Below are 18,151 nucleotides of genomic sequence, written 5' to 3' on the forward strand. Positions count from 1 at the left end.
GAGTCATTTTCATTGCCGTGTTGTATTTACAGTTTAGAACTTGCTGCTGTTTTGTGTTTTCTTTTCTTAGATCTAGTCCATGGTCTAAATAGAGAGGTGACATCAAACAGTTGGGCAAACACAGCTGTCGGAAGCCGCCCTTTGCACCTTGGGAAAGCAGCTGGTCCTCCTCCAGTGATACCCGGGAGCATGCTCACCCAGAAAGGTCACTGGCTATCAAACAGAAAGACTGCTCGGAGGTGCCTGAGACATGACGATTGTTTGGAGTCCACTAATGCTGGTTTTACTCAAGAGTCTGTTGTTTTTCGAGGCAACCATGGATTATTATGACTACCAACATTTGCTATTTATTGAGTGTCTACGGGATAAACAGAAAAGGGAATGTGTCCATCTTCAAGAAGAAGCTGGCAAATACGCTATGTAGGCTGGGAAGAGGGGTACATTTCATTCTGGCTGACCAACAGATGGTCCCACAGCAGCCCTTGTAGGTCTCACACATCACACAAACCCAGTCCTCGTTCCCCACCTGGGCCAGGGAGATGCGGGATCTATCTTCAAGGGCAGAGGAGGTGAGGGTGGGGGAGGGGGTGTTGGCCACAGCCCTTGAGTCACATGTCTCAACAACTTCTTTTATTTCTGGAGAGTCACATGGGCTTAAATTGCAGCCAAGTCAGTAAACTCCTCTACAATAAACAAGTAACTACAGACTACAAAGGGGACTCAAAAATGCTCATTCTGAAAGATGCCAAAAAATGACTCCAACCAGATTCTTCATAGCACCATGGAGTTTACTGAAAAGTGGAAGAAACTCTAATATCTTTGAATCCCATCTCCCCATTCTCCACACAACATTCCTGTTGTGGCATAATTTCAGTGCCAATTTGAACCATTCCAAGGTCTGGGATTCCTCAGTTTTGTGAGGCAGGTTTATTAGTAATGCCTGCTTTGGTTCTATAATTGTTCAATAGGAAATCTTTGAATGGCAAGGACCCAGACCAGAGTAAGAAAGAGAAGTAAGAAAATCAAATTCTGCAGAGTTTTGTAACTTAAGCAATACTATAAACAAAATCAAAAGAAAACAAACGTAAAAAAATTTGCAATACAAATGAGAATGAGGTTAATTTCCCTAATATACAAAAGCACTTTATAGCAATTTGAAAAAGAAATCAAAATGAGAAAAGGCTATGAATAGGCAGTTCAAAGGAAAAAAAATAAAGGACCAATAAACAAAATGAAAAGAGCTTTTTTTGTGCACATTATTAGAGAATTGCAAATTCAAGCAACAAAATGCCGTTTTTCACCAGTGCTTAACTAATGGCAAATCATTTGATAATACCCAGAATATGGAAAAATAGACACTCATACTTCTTGAAGAGCAATTTAGTTATGACTATCAAAATTTTAAATGAACACAGCCTTTGAAATTTAGTTCACAGATCACTTTTGTAAGTGCACGGAAATATTTTCAGCAATATTTGTAATAGAGGAACGTTCGCCAACAGGAGAAAGTAAACAACTTAAATGCTCATTGATAAGAAATTGGGGTAATAAACTGAGGTATACCTAGAGCTGTTAAACCAAATGAGGTAGATTGATATGGATAAATATAAAAAGACACCTAAGACATATTAAGTGAAAAACACAAGGTGTAGAAATGTGTGTATGAACTTATTTAAATAAAAAAATTATATATGCTTGCATATTCATAGAAATTTCTGCAAGAAGACACAAAGTGTTAGCAGTAGTTACCATTTATTTAAAATTTTTAAATGCAAAGGCTATACCGTATTTCATCTCTAGACACACACATACATAGCAAGTAGAAAACATGTAAGGAGCAGAGACATCATAATATAGTTCAGGAGGGAAAGAGGAATGAAATCGGCAAAGGGCCCATAATAACTTAAAAGCGTATTTTAAAATTTTATTTCATTAAGAATATATCTGTAATGTTCTTTACAAATATCTGAAGGGGAAAAAAGAAATCAAAAAGATTCATTTGACTCGAACACGGGTTAACCTTTATAAAATCTCTTAAAATAATCAGTGAGACAATGACTCATTTTTTTTTTAAATGTGGAAGACCGTATTGAGTATGGATTAACATTTCCTTGGAGAAATTGGATCTACTTGGTAGAACATTCTTCTACTAATCTTCCTTGTTTGCCAGTTTTCTATTAATATCGTCTGAAAGGAACAGTTGGGCTTTCATGGCGTGTTTCTCTTTGTTGTCAAACACAGCTGATATTTCATCAAATTAGCAGCTTTCTTTGTGCTGGGAAACAGTCTTACCTTCCTCACCCGGCTTTGAAAAACTCTCACCAAAATTACTGGACCTTTTGTAAATCATGGATCTCCAACAAAATGTTACTGGCAGATATTCTTTGAAACTTGCAAGGAGTGAGTCTTCATTTTCTGGAGAAAATGTGTTAAAACCCTTCACTCTGGGCTGTGGACTGGGTTCTCAGATCTGCAGTGCGGAATTCTCCCTTAAATGATCTTAAACTTGCTCCTCCTTACAGATCCCCACTGACACCTTTGGGACTTTCTGTGCAAAATGATTCAGAACCCATCACCCAGACTGCTTGGTAAGAGCAGAGAGGTAGACTCAGGTAACTTGGCACTAATTGCCCTTTCATCCTTCTGATTCAGGAACTCACAGCGATAAGATGATGATGATGAGGCTGAGCAATGAAACGTAATCATTAATTAAATGTGGGTGGGAGACAGTTCTTGCTTTGGACACCAGAGTAAGTAGCTTACCTCTTCATATGACACATATTTTACTCTCATATTACAACTGAGTTTTAAATACATATAATGGATTCCTCCCCCAAGCACATCTAGTGAGAGGCTTGCATCTAAATCACTTCTTAGGAAATTTCCTACCATGAAAACTGGTTAAAACTCTTCAGTAGACAGCCTAGTTGGCTACTTCCAACTTCCTAACTGGAAGTATGCTGGCCACAAATTAGCCACAGGAAGTTTTATAGGAAGGAAGAAACTATCAGCATTACATACTCTGCCACCAACAAACCCCAGGAACAGTATGCTTCAGCAAGATTTCTGATGGTGTCTGGATGGATTCCATTCTGAGATACTCTGCTGGCAGAGACCTTTCCGGCAAAGACTGCTGCCCACTGTCTCCTTCCACCCACGCAACAAGCCTGTTGTTCTGGTGTCCTCTCTCTCCACTCTTCTCTGCGGGTGTCTGGAAGGCAAGGGCTTTTGCACAAGTGTCCATCTCACTCCTCGTCCGGTGGCCTTACTCATCCAATAGGGCGTGTGAGGTATCCCGGTTTTTCCAGATGCTAGCAGGTGAGTGAAGCCTCAGGTATTGCTGACTTGGCCACTGGCTACAGCTTTTCTCCACAGCTCTCAAAATACACCTTTCTTCTTCGGAAACTTTGCATTATTTTTATTATCTGACAGCTATCCCATATTGAGCACCTGTATGCTCAAGACCTGCACTGTCCAGTACAGGAGCTTGGCTCCTCATGTGGTTACTGAGCACTTGAAATGTGGCTGGTTCAAACTGAGATGTGCTGAAAGTGTAAAATACACAATGGATTTTGAAGACTTAGTACAAAAGAATGTAAAATATCTCAATAATTTTTATGTTGATTATAGTTGCAATGATAAGATTCTGGATACACTGGGTAAATAAAATACATTATTAAAATTAATTTTACTCTTTCTTTTTACGTGTGGCTACTAGACAATTTAAAATTACATATGTGGCCCACGTTGTATTTCTGTTGGATGGTGTTACTCTGGACACATGTTCATTCACTCTTCCATCCTTCAAATATTTATTGCGTGCCTCCTAGGGTGCAGGCACTAAAGCAGGTGCTAGATGCATGGTGGGATTTGTGAAATACTCAAAGACAGATAGGAAATAAGAAAGCAAAAAGATAAATAATCACAAAACTGGGTGAGTGTGATGAAGAAACAGCAAGGGTATCACCATAGATAATAGCAAGGACCAGATGGTGAGACCTATTTATCTAGATTGGCCAGGAAAGATGCCCAAGGTGACATTGGTATTGAGACCTGAGTGGGATGAGCCAGACACATGAAGAACAGGAGGAGGAGGACCTCAGAAGAGAGAAGGCTGTGTGTACAGACCCCTTGGGTCCCGGAGCACTATTGGTGAAGGGGGGCCATTGGGTACCACGTGGGGCTGCTCATGGAAGCAAGTGGGTTTATAGGTCAAAAGAAGCGTTGGGATTTTAATCAAGGCAAATGGGAAGCCAATGAAATGATATAAGAAGGGTGATGGCTTGATCCATTTTATGCTTAAAATATTCTTCTGGCAATTATGTAAAGAGGCAACTGCAATAGTCCAGCTTAAAGGAGTTAGTACCTTATTCTAAGGTGGTAACAGTAAAAAGTGCTCAGTATAAAGTATATTTACTCCACTTGTCCCCAAGTCCTCCAGCCCTCTGGGCTCAAGAGGAGGCAAAGACTGTAAAATGCAAACAATTTAATAACTAGGAGAGTCTAGCTCCCTTCCTCATATTTCAGTGGAGGGCCAGAGAGGAAGTTGTATTTTCCCAGCGGCTCTTCTCACCACTTGCTCCTGGTCTCTGCTCTAGACACAACACTTGATCCCCCATCGAAGTCCTGTGGGCTGCCCCAGCTTGCTCTGAACATGGCCTTCCCTTGATTCCCTAAGGCAGTGTTAATACAAGTCTAAGGAAGCTGTAAAGCCCCACTGAAGACACAGGAAAGGGTAACAAGTAAAGGGAGCACCGAAGAGAAAGCAACCCTCACTTGATTTCCAATATGCCCACTGGGAAGAGCACTCTGGGCTTATTCCCCCATTGCTTTTCCCTCTAGTTCCAGGTCCAAACTCCTTTTCTCGGGTTTCAGGGAGAAAATTTGAAACTCCCATTGCTTCAGTACTCAGACCAGCTACCTTTATATCCACTTTATCTCAATCTCTCCTATCCAACTGGGCCTGGACTTTGCCTGTCCCAAGTAGATGGCCCATCAATATCCTCTCCTAATCAAAGGGATACATTTTCCTCTGTTGAGGACCTTTCACGTGGAAGAGTCTGAAATTAGGTTATTTTAATAAAATTTTATTTCCTCCACACTTACATGACCTCATTTAATTCTCATTCTGAAGTAGACGCTATTCTCATTCATAAAGAAGAAAAGTGAAGCTAAGAGATGGCTGAGAGTATAATTTGCTTCAAATCCTACAACCAGTAAGAGATGAAGAGAAGAGTCAAAAGTGAATCCAGTTAAAACCCTAGCTGGCCACCACCAGCCTACACCACCATCCCTGCAGAGATGGGGCCCAAGGGCAACGTCATTCTTCCCCTCACAGCTCTACCACCTGGTCCCTTCCCTTTTCGAAATCCACTTTTTGCCTAGATAACTGGAAATTCAAGAACACATTTTATAGTCTCTGTTAAGACCAAAAATACATCCTAATTTAGTGCTATTTTCCTCCTGAGAATAAGGTGTGTTTTTTTTTCCCTCTAAAGGATAAATTCTGTGTGCCAGGAGTCGGTAAGTCATTCGAATTTATTCTATTTAATTTTAAACAAGCAATAGTGTGCTATGGAGATCCCAGGTGAAATTATGTCAGATGGCAATTTCTTAAGTGAGCTTAAGAGAACGGTCAGAGTTCAGAATACTTCCTCCAGCTAAGCAAGGCTACATTCACACCTTAACAGAAAATAGAAAGCAAAGACATGAGCAAGGCTGGTGGTGGGGATAGTAGGAGTAATAGGACAAGGAGACAGAGGAGTCAATGCTTGCTGTTACTTGGTGACACACACTGTGCCAAGCGCTGTACGTGGACTGACTCAGTTAATCCTCACCTCAACTCTATTAAATTGTTGCTATTATTATTGCTATTTTACAGCTGAAGAAACTGAGTCTCTGAGAAATTGCCCAACTTGCCCAAGGGTACAGAGTCTGTACTTTCTATTTTAAAAACATGTGGACTTCTAAAGATGTTTAGTAAGATAAGCTGACAGAAACCTGTGTGAAGTCAGTTTCCCAAGCCTCTTCCAGATAATAGGACATCTAGAAAAGACAGGCATCAATTGGGTGTTAACCAAGCGTTGGTGCATGGACAGATACTGATAAATTAATTAAGGCAAAAATTAAATTGTATTTGGGTTGTACCATTTAATCATTGAATTTCTATTCAACTCATCACAATTGAGTGAATTTAATTGATTCATTCATTTACTTGTTTACTTATAAACTGACATATGCCAGGTACCACAGGGTACTGAGGGTATAATGATTTATAAGAGACTGTACTTCAAGTCCACTGCCCTTGAGGGGTTTGAGGGGTCGAGAGACCTGGCAGGGTGGGACTCCCCACCCCCTGCCTTCTTAAGCCTGGTACCTCAAGGCTAAGGTAACAGAAGGGGTCATTCTGTGCTGTGACAGAAACAGGTATTCTCAGCATAAGGAAAAGGATGTGTGCCAGCACGTGTGCAACCGTCCCAGTTTGTTTTTCAGATTTTCTGCTCTCAGGTGGCTTCCTTTCTCTTTCTCCTTTTCCAGTTGTAGGATCAGAAGCTCCCATTTTCCCTTATCTAACAGGGGGCCCATGGAGGAGCAGAAAATGATTGGCAACTGATGCCTTAGGCTGAGACACAATTGGACCTGGAGCCTTGTGGGGTGGAGTAGCTGGGAGGATCTGGGAGAAGAGAGTCAGAAGAAGGGAAGGACTATCCAGGAGGGGATGTAGGACTCAAGAGAGAGCACACTCCATGTTAGGTATTGAGGGTGGCTAGGTGGGTGGTCCCAGAGAAAATTCTGCACCCACAAATACTTTATTTTCAGCAAAATAACATTGTCCATCTTGTTGAATGGTACTGAATTTGTAATTTTAGAATTTTGATTTGTAAATTAATTGGCATATAATGCATTGCACATATTTAAGGGCACAATTTACGAAGTTTAGACATACATATATATATATATTCATGAAACCATCATTGCAATAAAAATAATGAATATATAGATTACCCCAAAGTGTTTCCTTATGTCATTTTATAATCCTACCTCCCATACATCCCTAGCTGCCAATTCCTAGCCAACTACTGATCTGTCATTCTAGATTACTTTGCATTTTCTAGAAATTTATATAAATGGAATCAGGGAACATGTAGTCTTGTTTTGTCTGGCTTACACTCAGCATAAGAATTTTGTGGAAAGAAAATTACAGCAAGTCATAAACCAGGAAAAATTTGTAAGGTGGCTATCAATTTATAAGTTTTATCTGTTGTTAATTTTGTTTCAAGTGACTATGTAGTAACTCAGTGATTTACTTTACAAAAAAGTTTTTTGAGAACCATGCATCAATAGTTTGTTTATCCACACAACTGCTGAGGGACACTTCCAGTTTTGGACTACTGCAAATAAAGCTGCTCTGAACATTTATGTACAAGTCTTTCATAAGGTCATATATTCTGCTCTTTTTTCACTTGGGTAAATACCTAGTAGTGAAATGGCTGGGTCATATGAGAGGTATAGGGTTAACTTATTAAGAAACTGATAAACAATTTTCCAAAGTGGTTGTATTATTTTTTACATTCCCACCAGTGGTGTTTGAGAGTTCCAGTTCCTCCTCATCCTCACCAACACTTGGTTTAGTCAGTCTTTTTTAATTTTAGCAATTCTAGTGGATATGTAATGGTAACTACTTGCGGTTTTAATTTGCCTTTCTGAATGACTAATGCTGTTGAGCATCTTTTCATGCGCTTGTCATCCGTAATATCTACTTTGGTGAAATGTCTGTTCACATCTTTTGCCTTTTTTTTTTTTTTTTTTTTACTGAGTTATTTTCTTACTGCATTTTGAGTTCTTGATATACTCTGCATGTAAGTTCTTCATAAGATACAATTTACAAATATTTTTGTCCCAGTGTGCAGCTTCTCTCTTCATTCTCTTATCAGCATGTTTCAAAGACATCTCTCAAATAGCAGTTCTTAATTTTGATGCAGACCAATTTGTCAATTTTTAAAATTTTATGGCTCATATTTTGGTAATATATCTAACAAATCTTTGCCTATTCCAAGGGCATAAAAATTTTCTTCTATGTTTTCTTATGAAGCTTCATAGTTTTATGTTTTACAGTTGGGTCTATTTTCCATTTTGAGTTTATTTCTGCATAGGGTGCAAGTATAGATCAAAGTTCTTTAAAAACAGTTCTTGTGAAAAAAAAATAGTTCGTGTGACTCCAGTTTTAGAAACACAATAATAAAATGTTTTCTCGAGAAGCTTAGCTGCCAAGGGAGTGATGCGTAGTATCAAGAAGGGGGCATAAAATCAAGAGACTTTAAAATATTTTTCTTTTTTCTTTTTCTTTACTAGAGAGAATTGAATGCAGTTTTAGGTTCTAGAGAGGAAGCCATTTGAAAGAAAGAAATTAAAAATTCAATAAAGAATATTCTTCCTGTTAGCATGGCAGTTCCACCTTGACCATCTTAACTATCACAAGTATATTCCCAGCATCAAGCACAGTGGCACACACATAGTATTAACATTCTGTTTAGATCTTTTTGAGTAGGTGCTCAATACAACATTTTGGAAGGAAGCAAACAATTGAGGAATTAATGCAAGAAGAAATGGAATTAACAGTATAGTTATGAAAGGAGCCTTGAATCAGCCTCAGTGAGCGGAGGAAACAAATTCTCAGAAAATGGGCAGAGGGAGGTAAATATACAGCTAAGGGGGCAGGAAAATCAAGAAATTAACACCTCATAACCTTGACTGTTTTTTTTGTTTTGTTTTGTTTTAATATGAAGCAAGGTTGTCTGCTGAGCTTGGGGGAAGGAAAGCAAGGAAAATGGAGGAGGAGACCTGAGCTGTCCATTGAAGTGTTGCAGTTCCTCATGTGGGCAAGGAGAAGGAGCACCTGCTGTGTGCTGCACTGGGTATTTCAGGAGACTGTACAAAATGGGATTCCTGTCTGTCACTCAGTTATCAATGCATCTACCAAATCAGGGTAAGGACAATCCCACTGTACTCAAAGAGAGAAAAATTTCACCCAACCAATGGAGTGACATTTTAATACCAAGCGCTTTTAGAAAGTTCCTGCGGTTAGCAGTGGGTTATGGGGATTAGCCATTCAAAATTAGCTATACTGCCATTTTGAATAGGAAATTCTCTCAGAAATGCCTCTCATATCATATTCTATAAGCAGTTGTGTCAAAATCTGCTCTTTAACTCTGAGGCTTTTCCCTTCCCTAAAATTATTCTTTGGGTCTAAAGAAGGCACTTTTGAAAAGTGCATTTTCAGATTATCATATCCCAGATTCCTACTTAGAAGAGGAGTTTTCTAATTCACAATTCTCTTAAACCTCTCTTGAACTCTTCCCAAAATCCTCTGCATGGAGTTGTTGGGACAGTACCTTTCATAGACACCAGGAGAACTAAGCCACAGCCGCTGCCATGATTTTACATGAGAGTTAAACTTTCTTTTTGGAGACTGCCCCCCAACACTGAATTCTGGCTTGGCTTTTGCACCATACCCAAAATGTTCCATTTTCAGAAAAATTAAGATTAACATTATTTGGCATTTTCACACTCCCTCCTCTCCCTATACCTGTTGTCTTTACTTCTGTTGCATGTGAACTAGTTCTCACCATGAGACAGCTGAGGACGTTCAATCAAATAAGTCAATGTTACTCTAAAATAATGCACTCCATATCGGTACACTACACTGACATGGATCATTCAGGTAATGTTGTGTTTTGGGGAAGAGGGTCAGAATATGTTTGTTGTGATTGAATAAATACATGTGTGTCCTTAGTTTAGTCTTATTTAGAATAAAACCCAAAATTCCCCTTATGGTTTACAAGGCCTAGGTGATGTGGCCTCTCACTACCTCTCAGACCTCATCTCCCATCCAACCCTTGTGGATTCTACATCCCACAAAATATCTTGAATGCATGAGTTTTTCCTTTGAGTCGGAAGCCTCTTTAGCCACATCTTTTGGCTCATCTTCTTATCATGGCTTCACAATACAATCCACTTATATTTCACTACTTTTGTCCCCCTAATAGGCCCTACTTTTTCATACTTCCTTATCTTTTCGCATGTTTTCTCTAAAATCTTATTCCTCTTTTCCAACTGGTTAACTTACACTCTTCTTTTAAGACATAGCTCAAATGCCACTTCCTCCCCAAAGCCTTTCTTGACTTGTCCCCTAGTCTGTTAACCAAGTTAAACTTATTATCTTCTGTGGTGGTATAATTGTTAACTTGTCCAGACGCCCTACAGGACAGAGTGGTTGTCACCAAACCCCACTCTTCTCATTGACTGTGATACTGTGGTATCTGGGAAGGGGCTGTCCAGCCAGGAATTGTGTTTCCCAGCCTCCCTTTTATCGTGAGGTGGCCTTGTGACCAGCTCTTGCCCATGGACTGTGAGCAGAAGTGAGGCATGCCTCTTCCAGCACTGAGGCCTTTAAGAAGCAGACATACCTCCATGCTCTCTGTCCCTGTCTTCAGGCTTGATGCAGTTGACAGCAAGACCTTGGGGATGGTAGAGTCACAAGACGAAAGGACCTGGCCATCAAACTGGAACACCTGCCTTGGACAATTATGGGAGAAATAAACAACTTCAAGGAGTCTCTGGCTTACTTTGTTGTAAAAAAAATTGTTACAAAAGTACAGAAAAAAGATGTATTGGTTTACAGGTGAATAGGCAAATCTGTAGAAAAGTACTCAGTTGAATTCGTGGTTCTTGTATGCTGAAAGAGTCAATGGGCTTATTTAGGTAGTCCTAGTATTTGAAGGAGAAAAAAATAAAGGTCTAGACAACTAGAAAATCTCTAAATACATGTGAAAGTTCAACTCAGGGCTGTTCCCTATTCACTCTCTTTTCAAACAATACTTTGGAATTAATTTTGATACCACTGTTGAGTGGACTAGGAATTCAAGAAATACGTGCATACAGAATATTACTAATTATGCATGCATATAGAACATTATTACTATAAATGTATAATCACTAGCAAACGTTTGAAATGTCATTGTTCTCCTAAATCTACTTTTAAAGTAATACTTAATAATACTTGGTATACCAGTACTTTTATGATAATGTAACTGACTACTATTAAGTAACTTGAGCAGTAATTTTGAAAGAACAAACTCAAGGAAGGAATAAAGTTTCAAGTTCAAACCAGGAGAACCTTCCAAAAGTGTTTGTTTAAAGTTTGAAAGAAGAAAAGAAACAGACATGGTGGTAACAAAGGTGGAAGGGAGAGAAGGGGGAAAAAAGGAGAGGCCGTTCTATTTAAGAAGATTGTTACTCTGAGGACAAAGATCAATGGTACTGAAATTTGAGAAACTGGGAAGAAGTCAGAGGTGGGTAGTAGAGAAGATGAATTTTTCTGACATCTACATCTCATTTCAGACATCTGAACAATCACATAAGCAACATATGTCTGTAGGTGACGTGAGTCTAAATGAAAAGCAAAAAGGTGATGGAGAGGGAGGTTTGGAAAAACCTGGAGTGCCTTGGAGTAGCAGAGTGGTGGCATGTCTCAAGAATTTCCATGGTACAGGGGTGAAAAGAGAAGTCAGTAGACATAAGTATGAAAAAATATCCCAAGAGAAGAACCATGCTATGTGTAATAAAAGGGAGAGATGCTCTGGCATAGATTTATTTCTTAATAGGTCTTGGGCCATTACCAGGGTACGCAGGTCAGAAATCTTATGACTAGAAGCAGAAATACTTCCATCTGTCATGTTTCTAACACTGCACAAGCTATTTGGTCATAAATCTTCCCCACAAGATTAAGCAACTTGGGAACATATGTGCTTTCATTCTCTACATCCCTGACCCCTAGTACTGTTTCTAAGACATGGTAGGTACTCAGGTATCTGTTGAATTTTATTTTGCTATTGAATAGAGGAAGATGAAAGACACATTCTTGGACACTAGAAAAGGGGAGAAGGAGACACATTCAGTATCAAAAAGAGTCAATGGGCTTATTTGTAGCTAAAATACTGTCCCCTAAGAAAGCTAGATGTTTGCACTTAATGGATATTTGGCCAGGTTATTGGTCCACTGAATGCTACTCACTTCATTTGTGCTGCCTTTGAGCCAAGGAGGGTGGGAATTCTGACTCTGCTTTCATGCCGTTGGGATTCGTGCACATATATACTTATCAGCCTTGCACTGTGAGGGAACAGATACTAATAAATATCTCTGAAACATGTCTTAAATGTCTTAAATGAAATGAGCAATGTAGGCTTAAATTCCAGACACCTATACAATTTTTTCCTCCAAGGTCTCCCTCCAAAGAACTTTTCCAAAAAGCAAGATTCTTAACACTGTCACCTTTTCCTGAATTCCTAACATGGGCTATGCAAGCTGGTATGGTTATACTTTGAAGAAACAAAAATACTAAAAAGAAAGAAAGCACAAGGTTTCCTTTGATTTCAATGAGTAGACTTCCAGCTCATTTCCTTTAAAATACTGCCTCTGAATTGCAAATTACTTCATGGTCTTTTTTTAAGTGAGCTCTCCTCCTAGACTGACAGAGCCAGCTGCAGCATTGTACTGTCTATGGAAATGATATCATCAGCACTCTGTCCTTGAATAAGACCACGATCATTACGTTTGGCTCCTTTTCACATAGCAGGAACCGAATATACGCTTGTTTACAGCAACAGTATTCAGAAAGTTCTCACGTTTGTACTTGAGCAGCTGGCAACTTAAAATCAAAAGAAAGTTTAATATGAACTACCTGAATCCCCTTTAAAAGTAAGAGTCATTTTAATACATTACTAATGTTTAAAGCGTTAGCTTGTTTTCTAATATTCAAAGCAGTAGGTTAACTATAATTAACTTTGATGTTAAGTCAAGAGTCAAAAATTATAATTTATTTATATTCATTACTCATTAGATATATTCCTTATATTTCTGTTCCAACTTACTACCAAAATTATAACTCACATACTGTTTAATTATAATTAGTTTAATACCAATTCAAAAACTTAATCTGATAATTAAATTATTAAATAAAAATGAAATAATTTTATAGCTACAACTCAAGTCATTTTTATACCTAGCATACACGTTAGACTTTTGCATTTCCACAATTCCATTCCCTAGAGAAAGCCACTGCTAACCATTTGGTTTAATTCCCTTCTGACCTTTATTCATATATCACCTTTGCTTTTTCATGGATAGGTTCCTAAATGTTTTCATTTTAAAGGGTAGCAAATAATTTTGTCTGTAACAAACAAGTTTGTTATTTAATTAAATGATAATATAAAAATAAAACATTTGAGAGCCACATTCACCAGGAAAAATGTTGTATAAATTTATGCACATCTTTCATTAAGTAACATTCTCAACTAGCAAATTTCAGTGAAGTAATCCATTAAACCATAAATAATTTTAATTTGGCCTTCATTTATTGAATACAAAAAACAAGCAGGTGATTTTATAATCTGAAAAAAGATCTTACATTTCCTAAAAAATGACTACTACTCCCTCTCTAAAATACATCCTTTAATTAAGTTTTATTAAAATGAAGTCAAAATGTTAACACATTTATATGTACAATAAGGCCACTACATATTTAAAATTTATTTCTATCATTAGTAAATCAATTTTTTCCACTTTTTGTCAATTATTTTCCCACTTTCAAAAAGTGAACACATTAAAAAATTCTAAATAAATGTAAATTTTAAATTAAGTTAAATTCTAATTAATTAAACGTTAATTATACTGCCTTTTTTTCACCCAGTAAATATGGGAACTTACAGAAAAATGCACAGGAAAAAACACCAACTTTACCTGTTTTTATTTTACAAGGTTCCACAGAACATCATTTATGAAAAAAAGGGTTCCATTGCTAAAAAAGTTTTGAAAAATAAGGAAGTTGAGGTCTTAAAGCACTGAAAATGTTTACACAGCAGACCCAAGTTTATAACCCAGTTGTCTCTCCGTCCAGTATTTGGCTTACTATATACCATCTTGCTTATACAAACACTTCTTGAATACCCGACTGGTGATACTACTTCTTTTTTTTCTAACTCTCACTGCATTTTGCTTCTATCTTTTGAAAACAACCATCTGAATGGATATTACCTATGGTCAAGAATCCTTCAAAAGCAGTAAAATATCAACAATAAGCTAAAAGAGTAGTTCATACCTTTACATCCACCATGATTGGAGAGAATTCTATCAAAATTATTCAACTTTGCAGTTAAAGTTTGCAAATGGTATTGTATCAGTGAATTAATTTTTACTAATCACCTTGATCTCTCCTCAATAATGCCCCTAAATACAGTTAGATGAAGAGAAAACAAATGAGTTGCATCTTATTTACTTATAAATTAGAAATATTTTTGTATTCTTCCCACCCCCCATTAAGATGATTCTTTAAAAACAAACAAAATTGATCCAACACTGTTTTCTAAGTATTAACGTAACATGCTCAATATAGAATTATCTGGCATGTACAAAAGTATAAAGAATGAGAAAAATATCAGCCATAATGCTGTCATCTTACAACAACCTATAATACATAATGTTATGATACATTTTCTTCCTTTTTTCTATGCTTTTTTCCCACGGTTGAGATCATACTAGATGTAAAAGTTTGTATCCTTTTTTCCCACTTAACATGTCACAATCATCAATTATTTACCCATGTTGTTAAAATCTCCTTGTAAAAAAAATTTAATGGCAGCATGTTTCATCTTATAATTTAACAAATCCCTTAATATTCTGGACATTAATGGACACTGGGTCTATATTTTGAATGGATTAACACAGGACTTTCAATACTTTTTACCTTTAAACTGTATGCAATGTATGGCTTAAGTAGGATCCTACAAAAAAGGTAAAATGTTAAAGACACTTAAAGGAAATGCAGGACATATATTCCAGTAGATTGAAAAGCCAATCATGTCCTCTTTATTAATCCTATCACATCAACTGCAAACAGTTCATTGGGGGAAAAAAGGAAAAAAGAAAGTCACTATCATCCACTCAGGGAACAGATAAAAATATCCTACAGCCATTAGTTATAATTATTTTCCATCTCCTCCATCATAAAAATTTTGAACAAGAGATAAACCATAAAGAAAGCCTAATATATCCAACTAAAATTTTTAATTCTTCTGCAACCAACTTAAGATACCACTTGATACCACAACAAATGTAAAAAATTTAATGGCACATGGCAAAAGATCACTATGCTTTAAAACAACTTTCACAAAGCAGTACAAAGGAAATAGAAATGTACAAAGGAGAAAATTTATATAATAGAAATAACCAAAAATCTATGAAGATGTTCAATCTCATACCTCAAATACACAAATGAGGTATCACTTTTCACCCAGAGATTAGCTAAGAATTTAAAAGAATGAAACAGGTAATGCTTGAAATAAACAAAGATGTGTTCCTACAACTTCAAAACTTGTTCATCAAAAGCAAATTTCTTACAAGAGATAATAAGATAAGAATTTCAGTCACAGGAAAGAGTACAGTCTATATTATTAAAATGAATATAAACTCCTATTAAATGAAGAACCTTTAAAAGAAAAGTAAAAGGACTCGGATTGAAGGCTGATAATTGTAGACTGCTACATTTGCAGGAAAGCATTGAGGCAGAAGACAGGTCACCTGTTAGATGACTGTGTTAGGGATCACTCTTCCCCCCACATTAAAAAAAGATCAGCTGGAAGAATATTTTGTAAGTTTTTTTCTCCTTCTATTCTTTCGCAAAAGAGTCAATGATTGGCATAGGATGGATACATTACAAGTGGAATAACAAGTAAACTTTGCACAACAATTAAAGGCTAAAGATCACAGAAAACTCAAGGGTAGAGAGAAGTTCTGTGCTGCCCTTTGTTGGATGAGGGCAAACAAGTGAACATAAAGCACAGCATGGGGAGAGCAGTGATGGCCTGTGAAGAGTAGTGAGCAGGTTAACAAATCGTAATGTAATATGAAATGTCTCAGTACAGAGATGCCATGTGTTTGAGCAAAGAACTAACCAGGATTTGGGTACTATTCTGGGAAGACAATTGGGCAATATGTCAATAATGCCTTTTAAAAATCCACACATGTTTACACAGCAAATTCAACTTGTAAATTGAATAAAAAATAAATTCAATTATTAACTGTATTATTTTTAATGGTGAGAAATAAGGGACAACTTAATATGTATCTACAGAAGACTGGTTAAATAAATTATGATAATCCAAACAGGCAAACACAATACATCCATTAAATTAATGTTTTATACGTAAAAGATGTTCATTAAGTATGTTGTTAGAAAATTATCCAGTGTTTTGGAATTCTGTGTTCAAAATATTGATTCAAATATATACCCATTCCAAAGTGTTGTTACTGGTTTTATTAACATAATGGGACAATGAATGATTTTAATTTTCTTTTTTGCTTATTGTATCTCTTTCCTGATTTTCATTCAAAGAAATTATGCATTTCTTATGTAACTTTTTACATTAATGAACACTTTTATATGCTAAAAGGATAATTATAAAAATTAAAGGGGCAAATTGGGAAGTCTAATGGTCAAGGACTGATAATATTTACTATTTAAAGAATTTAATCCATTCACTAGAAAAACACTAAGATCCTAGTAACAAATGAACAAAACAAAAGAATAAGAGGAAACTGAAGCGTATTAAAAAAAATAGTCTCAATCAAATAAGTGCAAAATAAGACAACATGCTTTCCTTTTATTAGAGTGGAAAAGTTTTTTTTTTCCTTAATACACAATATTAATTAAATATGGAATAATAGGCATTCTCAAATTGCATCAAACCATTTAATCCAGTAGTTTCTCTTCTGGGATTCTAGCCAAGAGAAATGCTCTGAACTATGAAAAAAACTTGCAGTGGAAAGTATTCTTTGTACAAGAAAATAATAGAAATATGGTGGAATATTATTTGGGGATTTAAATACTAGAAGAATCCAAGCATTGGATCTGTTTCAAAAGATTTCATCCATTTTGATATAGAATGATTTGCTGTAATGTAGAACATAAGGTCACTATGCAGCCCAACTCATTGGAATCCTCAAAAGTTTGGTTCCAGTCACAAGGAATGTATTCAAAAGGCCTGCCAGAAGCTATTTTACGTTGTGAAAACATCATTCTTTTCTTGGGACAAAGGTTATCTCACTACCACCAAGAGGATATTCCAGATGTGGAAACTAAAAAAGGGAAGGGCATAAAAGATCAAGAAGATGACACAGATCTTCTCCCAAAGAGCTGTTGTACCATTTACTATTTTAATGTCTGCAGAGGCTTACAACAAACATCTGACATTCCTGGCATTCCTAGATGCAGATTCACACAGATTTCAAAGAAATAAAATTTGTACATATTTATTTGCACTGCATGATGCTTTTAGGCCATTTTTAGGGAAACAGGTCTTATTTCTACTAGAAGAACTAATCAGAAAAATATATAATCACATTGAATTTCTTTTGAAATAATGCAGAATTAAATAAAAATTGAGATAATAATTAAACTGAGATAAGAATTAAATGAGGCAGTATGCTACGATCACATAGGTAAGAAAAATTTACTTATCCATGGAGAAAAACTCACAGAAATATTAACAGTTCATTCATTCATCAACACATAAATTGAATAAACGTTATATACTAGGCACTGCGTTCGGCACTGAGAGATATAAATTGGTAAACACAACAATCACGGTCACTGGTGTTCTGGAGCTTACATTCCAGGAAGGGAGAAAGACCAAAACTCAAATAAGCGTATGTGTCGGTTGACTTCCCGCCACCACCTGCAACTTTATTCTGTTTACTATCAACCATTCTCATGAATGTTCACTTTAATAATATTCATTTAAAATGACTGGACTTTCCCTAAATTTTAAGACAAATTAATCACACAAACGTCCCTATTTATCAGGTCCATGTACAATTCAAATACCCAGAAGTAAAAGACAGAATGCTATTAGCTGACTAAGTTCCATAAAAAGATTCCTAGAGAAGATTAGGACAATCTTCTTATTTGCACAATAAGGCTGTCACACCTTTTCACCTGCCCTGGTAGATCCCAGCCCTGGACAGTTAATAGAGCTATGCCATCACCAAACTGCACACGTTAGGAGAACAAACTAGAAAAAAAACACTGACAACATGA

General features: G+C 36.7%; 1 long non-coding RNA gene across 1 annotated transcript; it reads right to left on the reverse strand.

The window, feature by feature from the left end:
* Positions 1-1,876: 1,876 nt before the first annotated feature.
* Positions 1,877-12,761, reverse strand: LOC135321130 (uncharacterized). The gene is made up of 3 exons (XR_010380582.1): positions 12,073-12,761; positions 10,467-10,575; positions 1,877-3,545 (listed from the first exon to the last, which is right to left on the reverse strand). It is a non-coding gene; the product is annotated as an uncharacterized LOC135321130 (long non-coding RNA).
* Positions 12,762-18,151: the final 5,390 nt, after the last annotated feature.

The sequence above is a fragment of the Camelus dromedarius genome, chromosome 4, assembly GCF_036321535.1.
Source record: "Camelus dromedarius isolate mCamDro1 chromosome 4, mCamDro1.pat, whole genome shotgun sequence".
Classification (NCBI taxonomy): Eukaryota; Metazoa; Chordata; class Mammalia; order Artiodactyla; family Camelidae; genus Camelus; species Camelus dromedarius.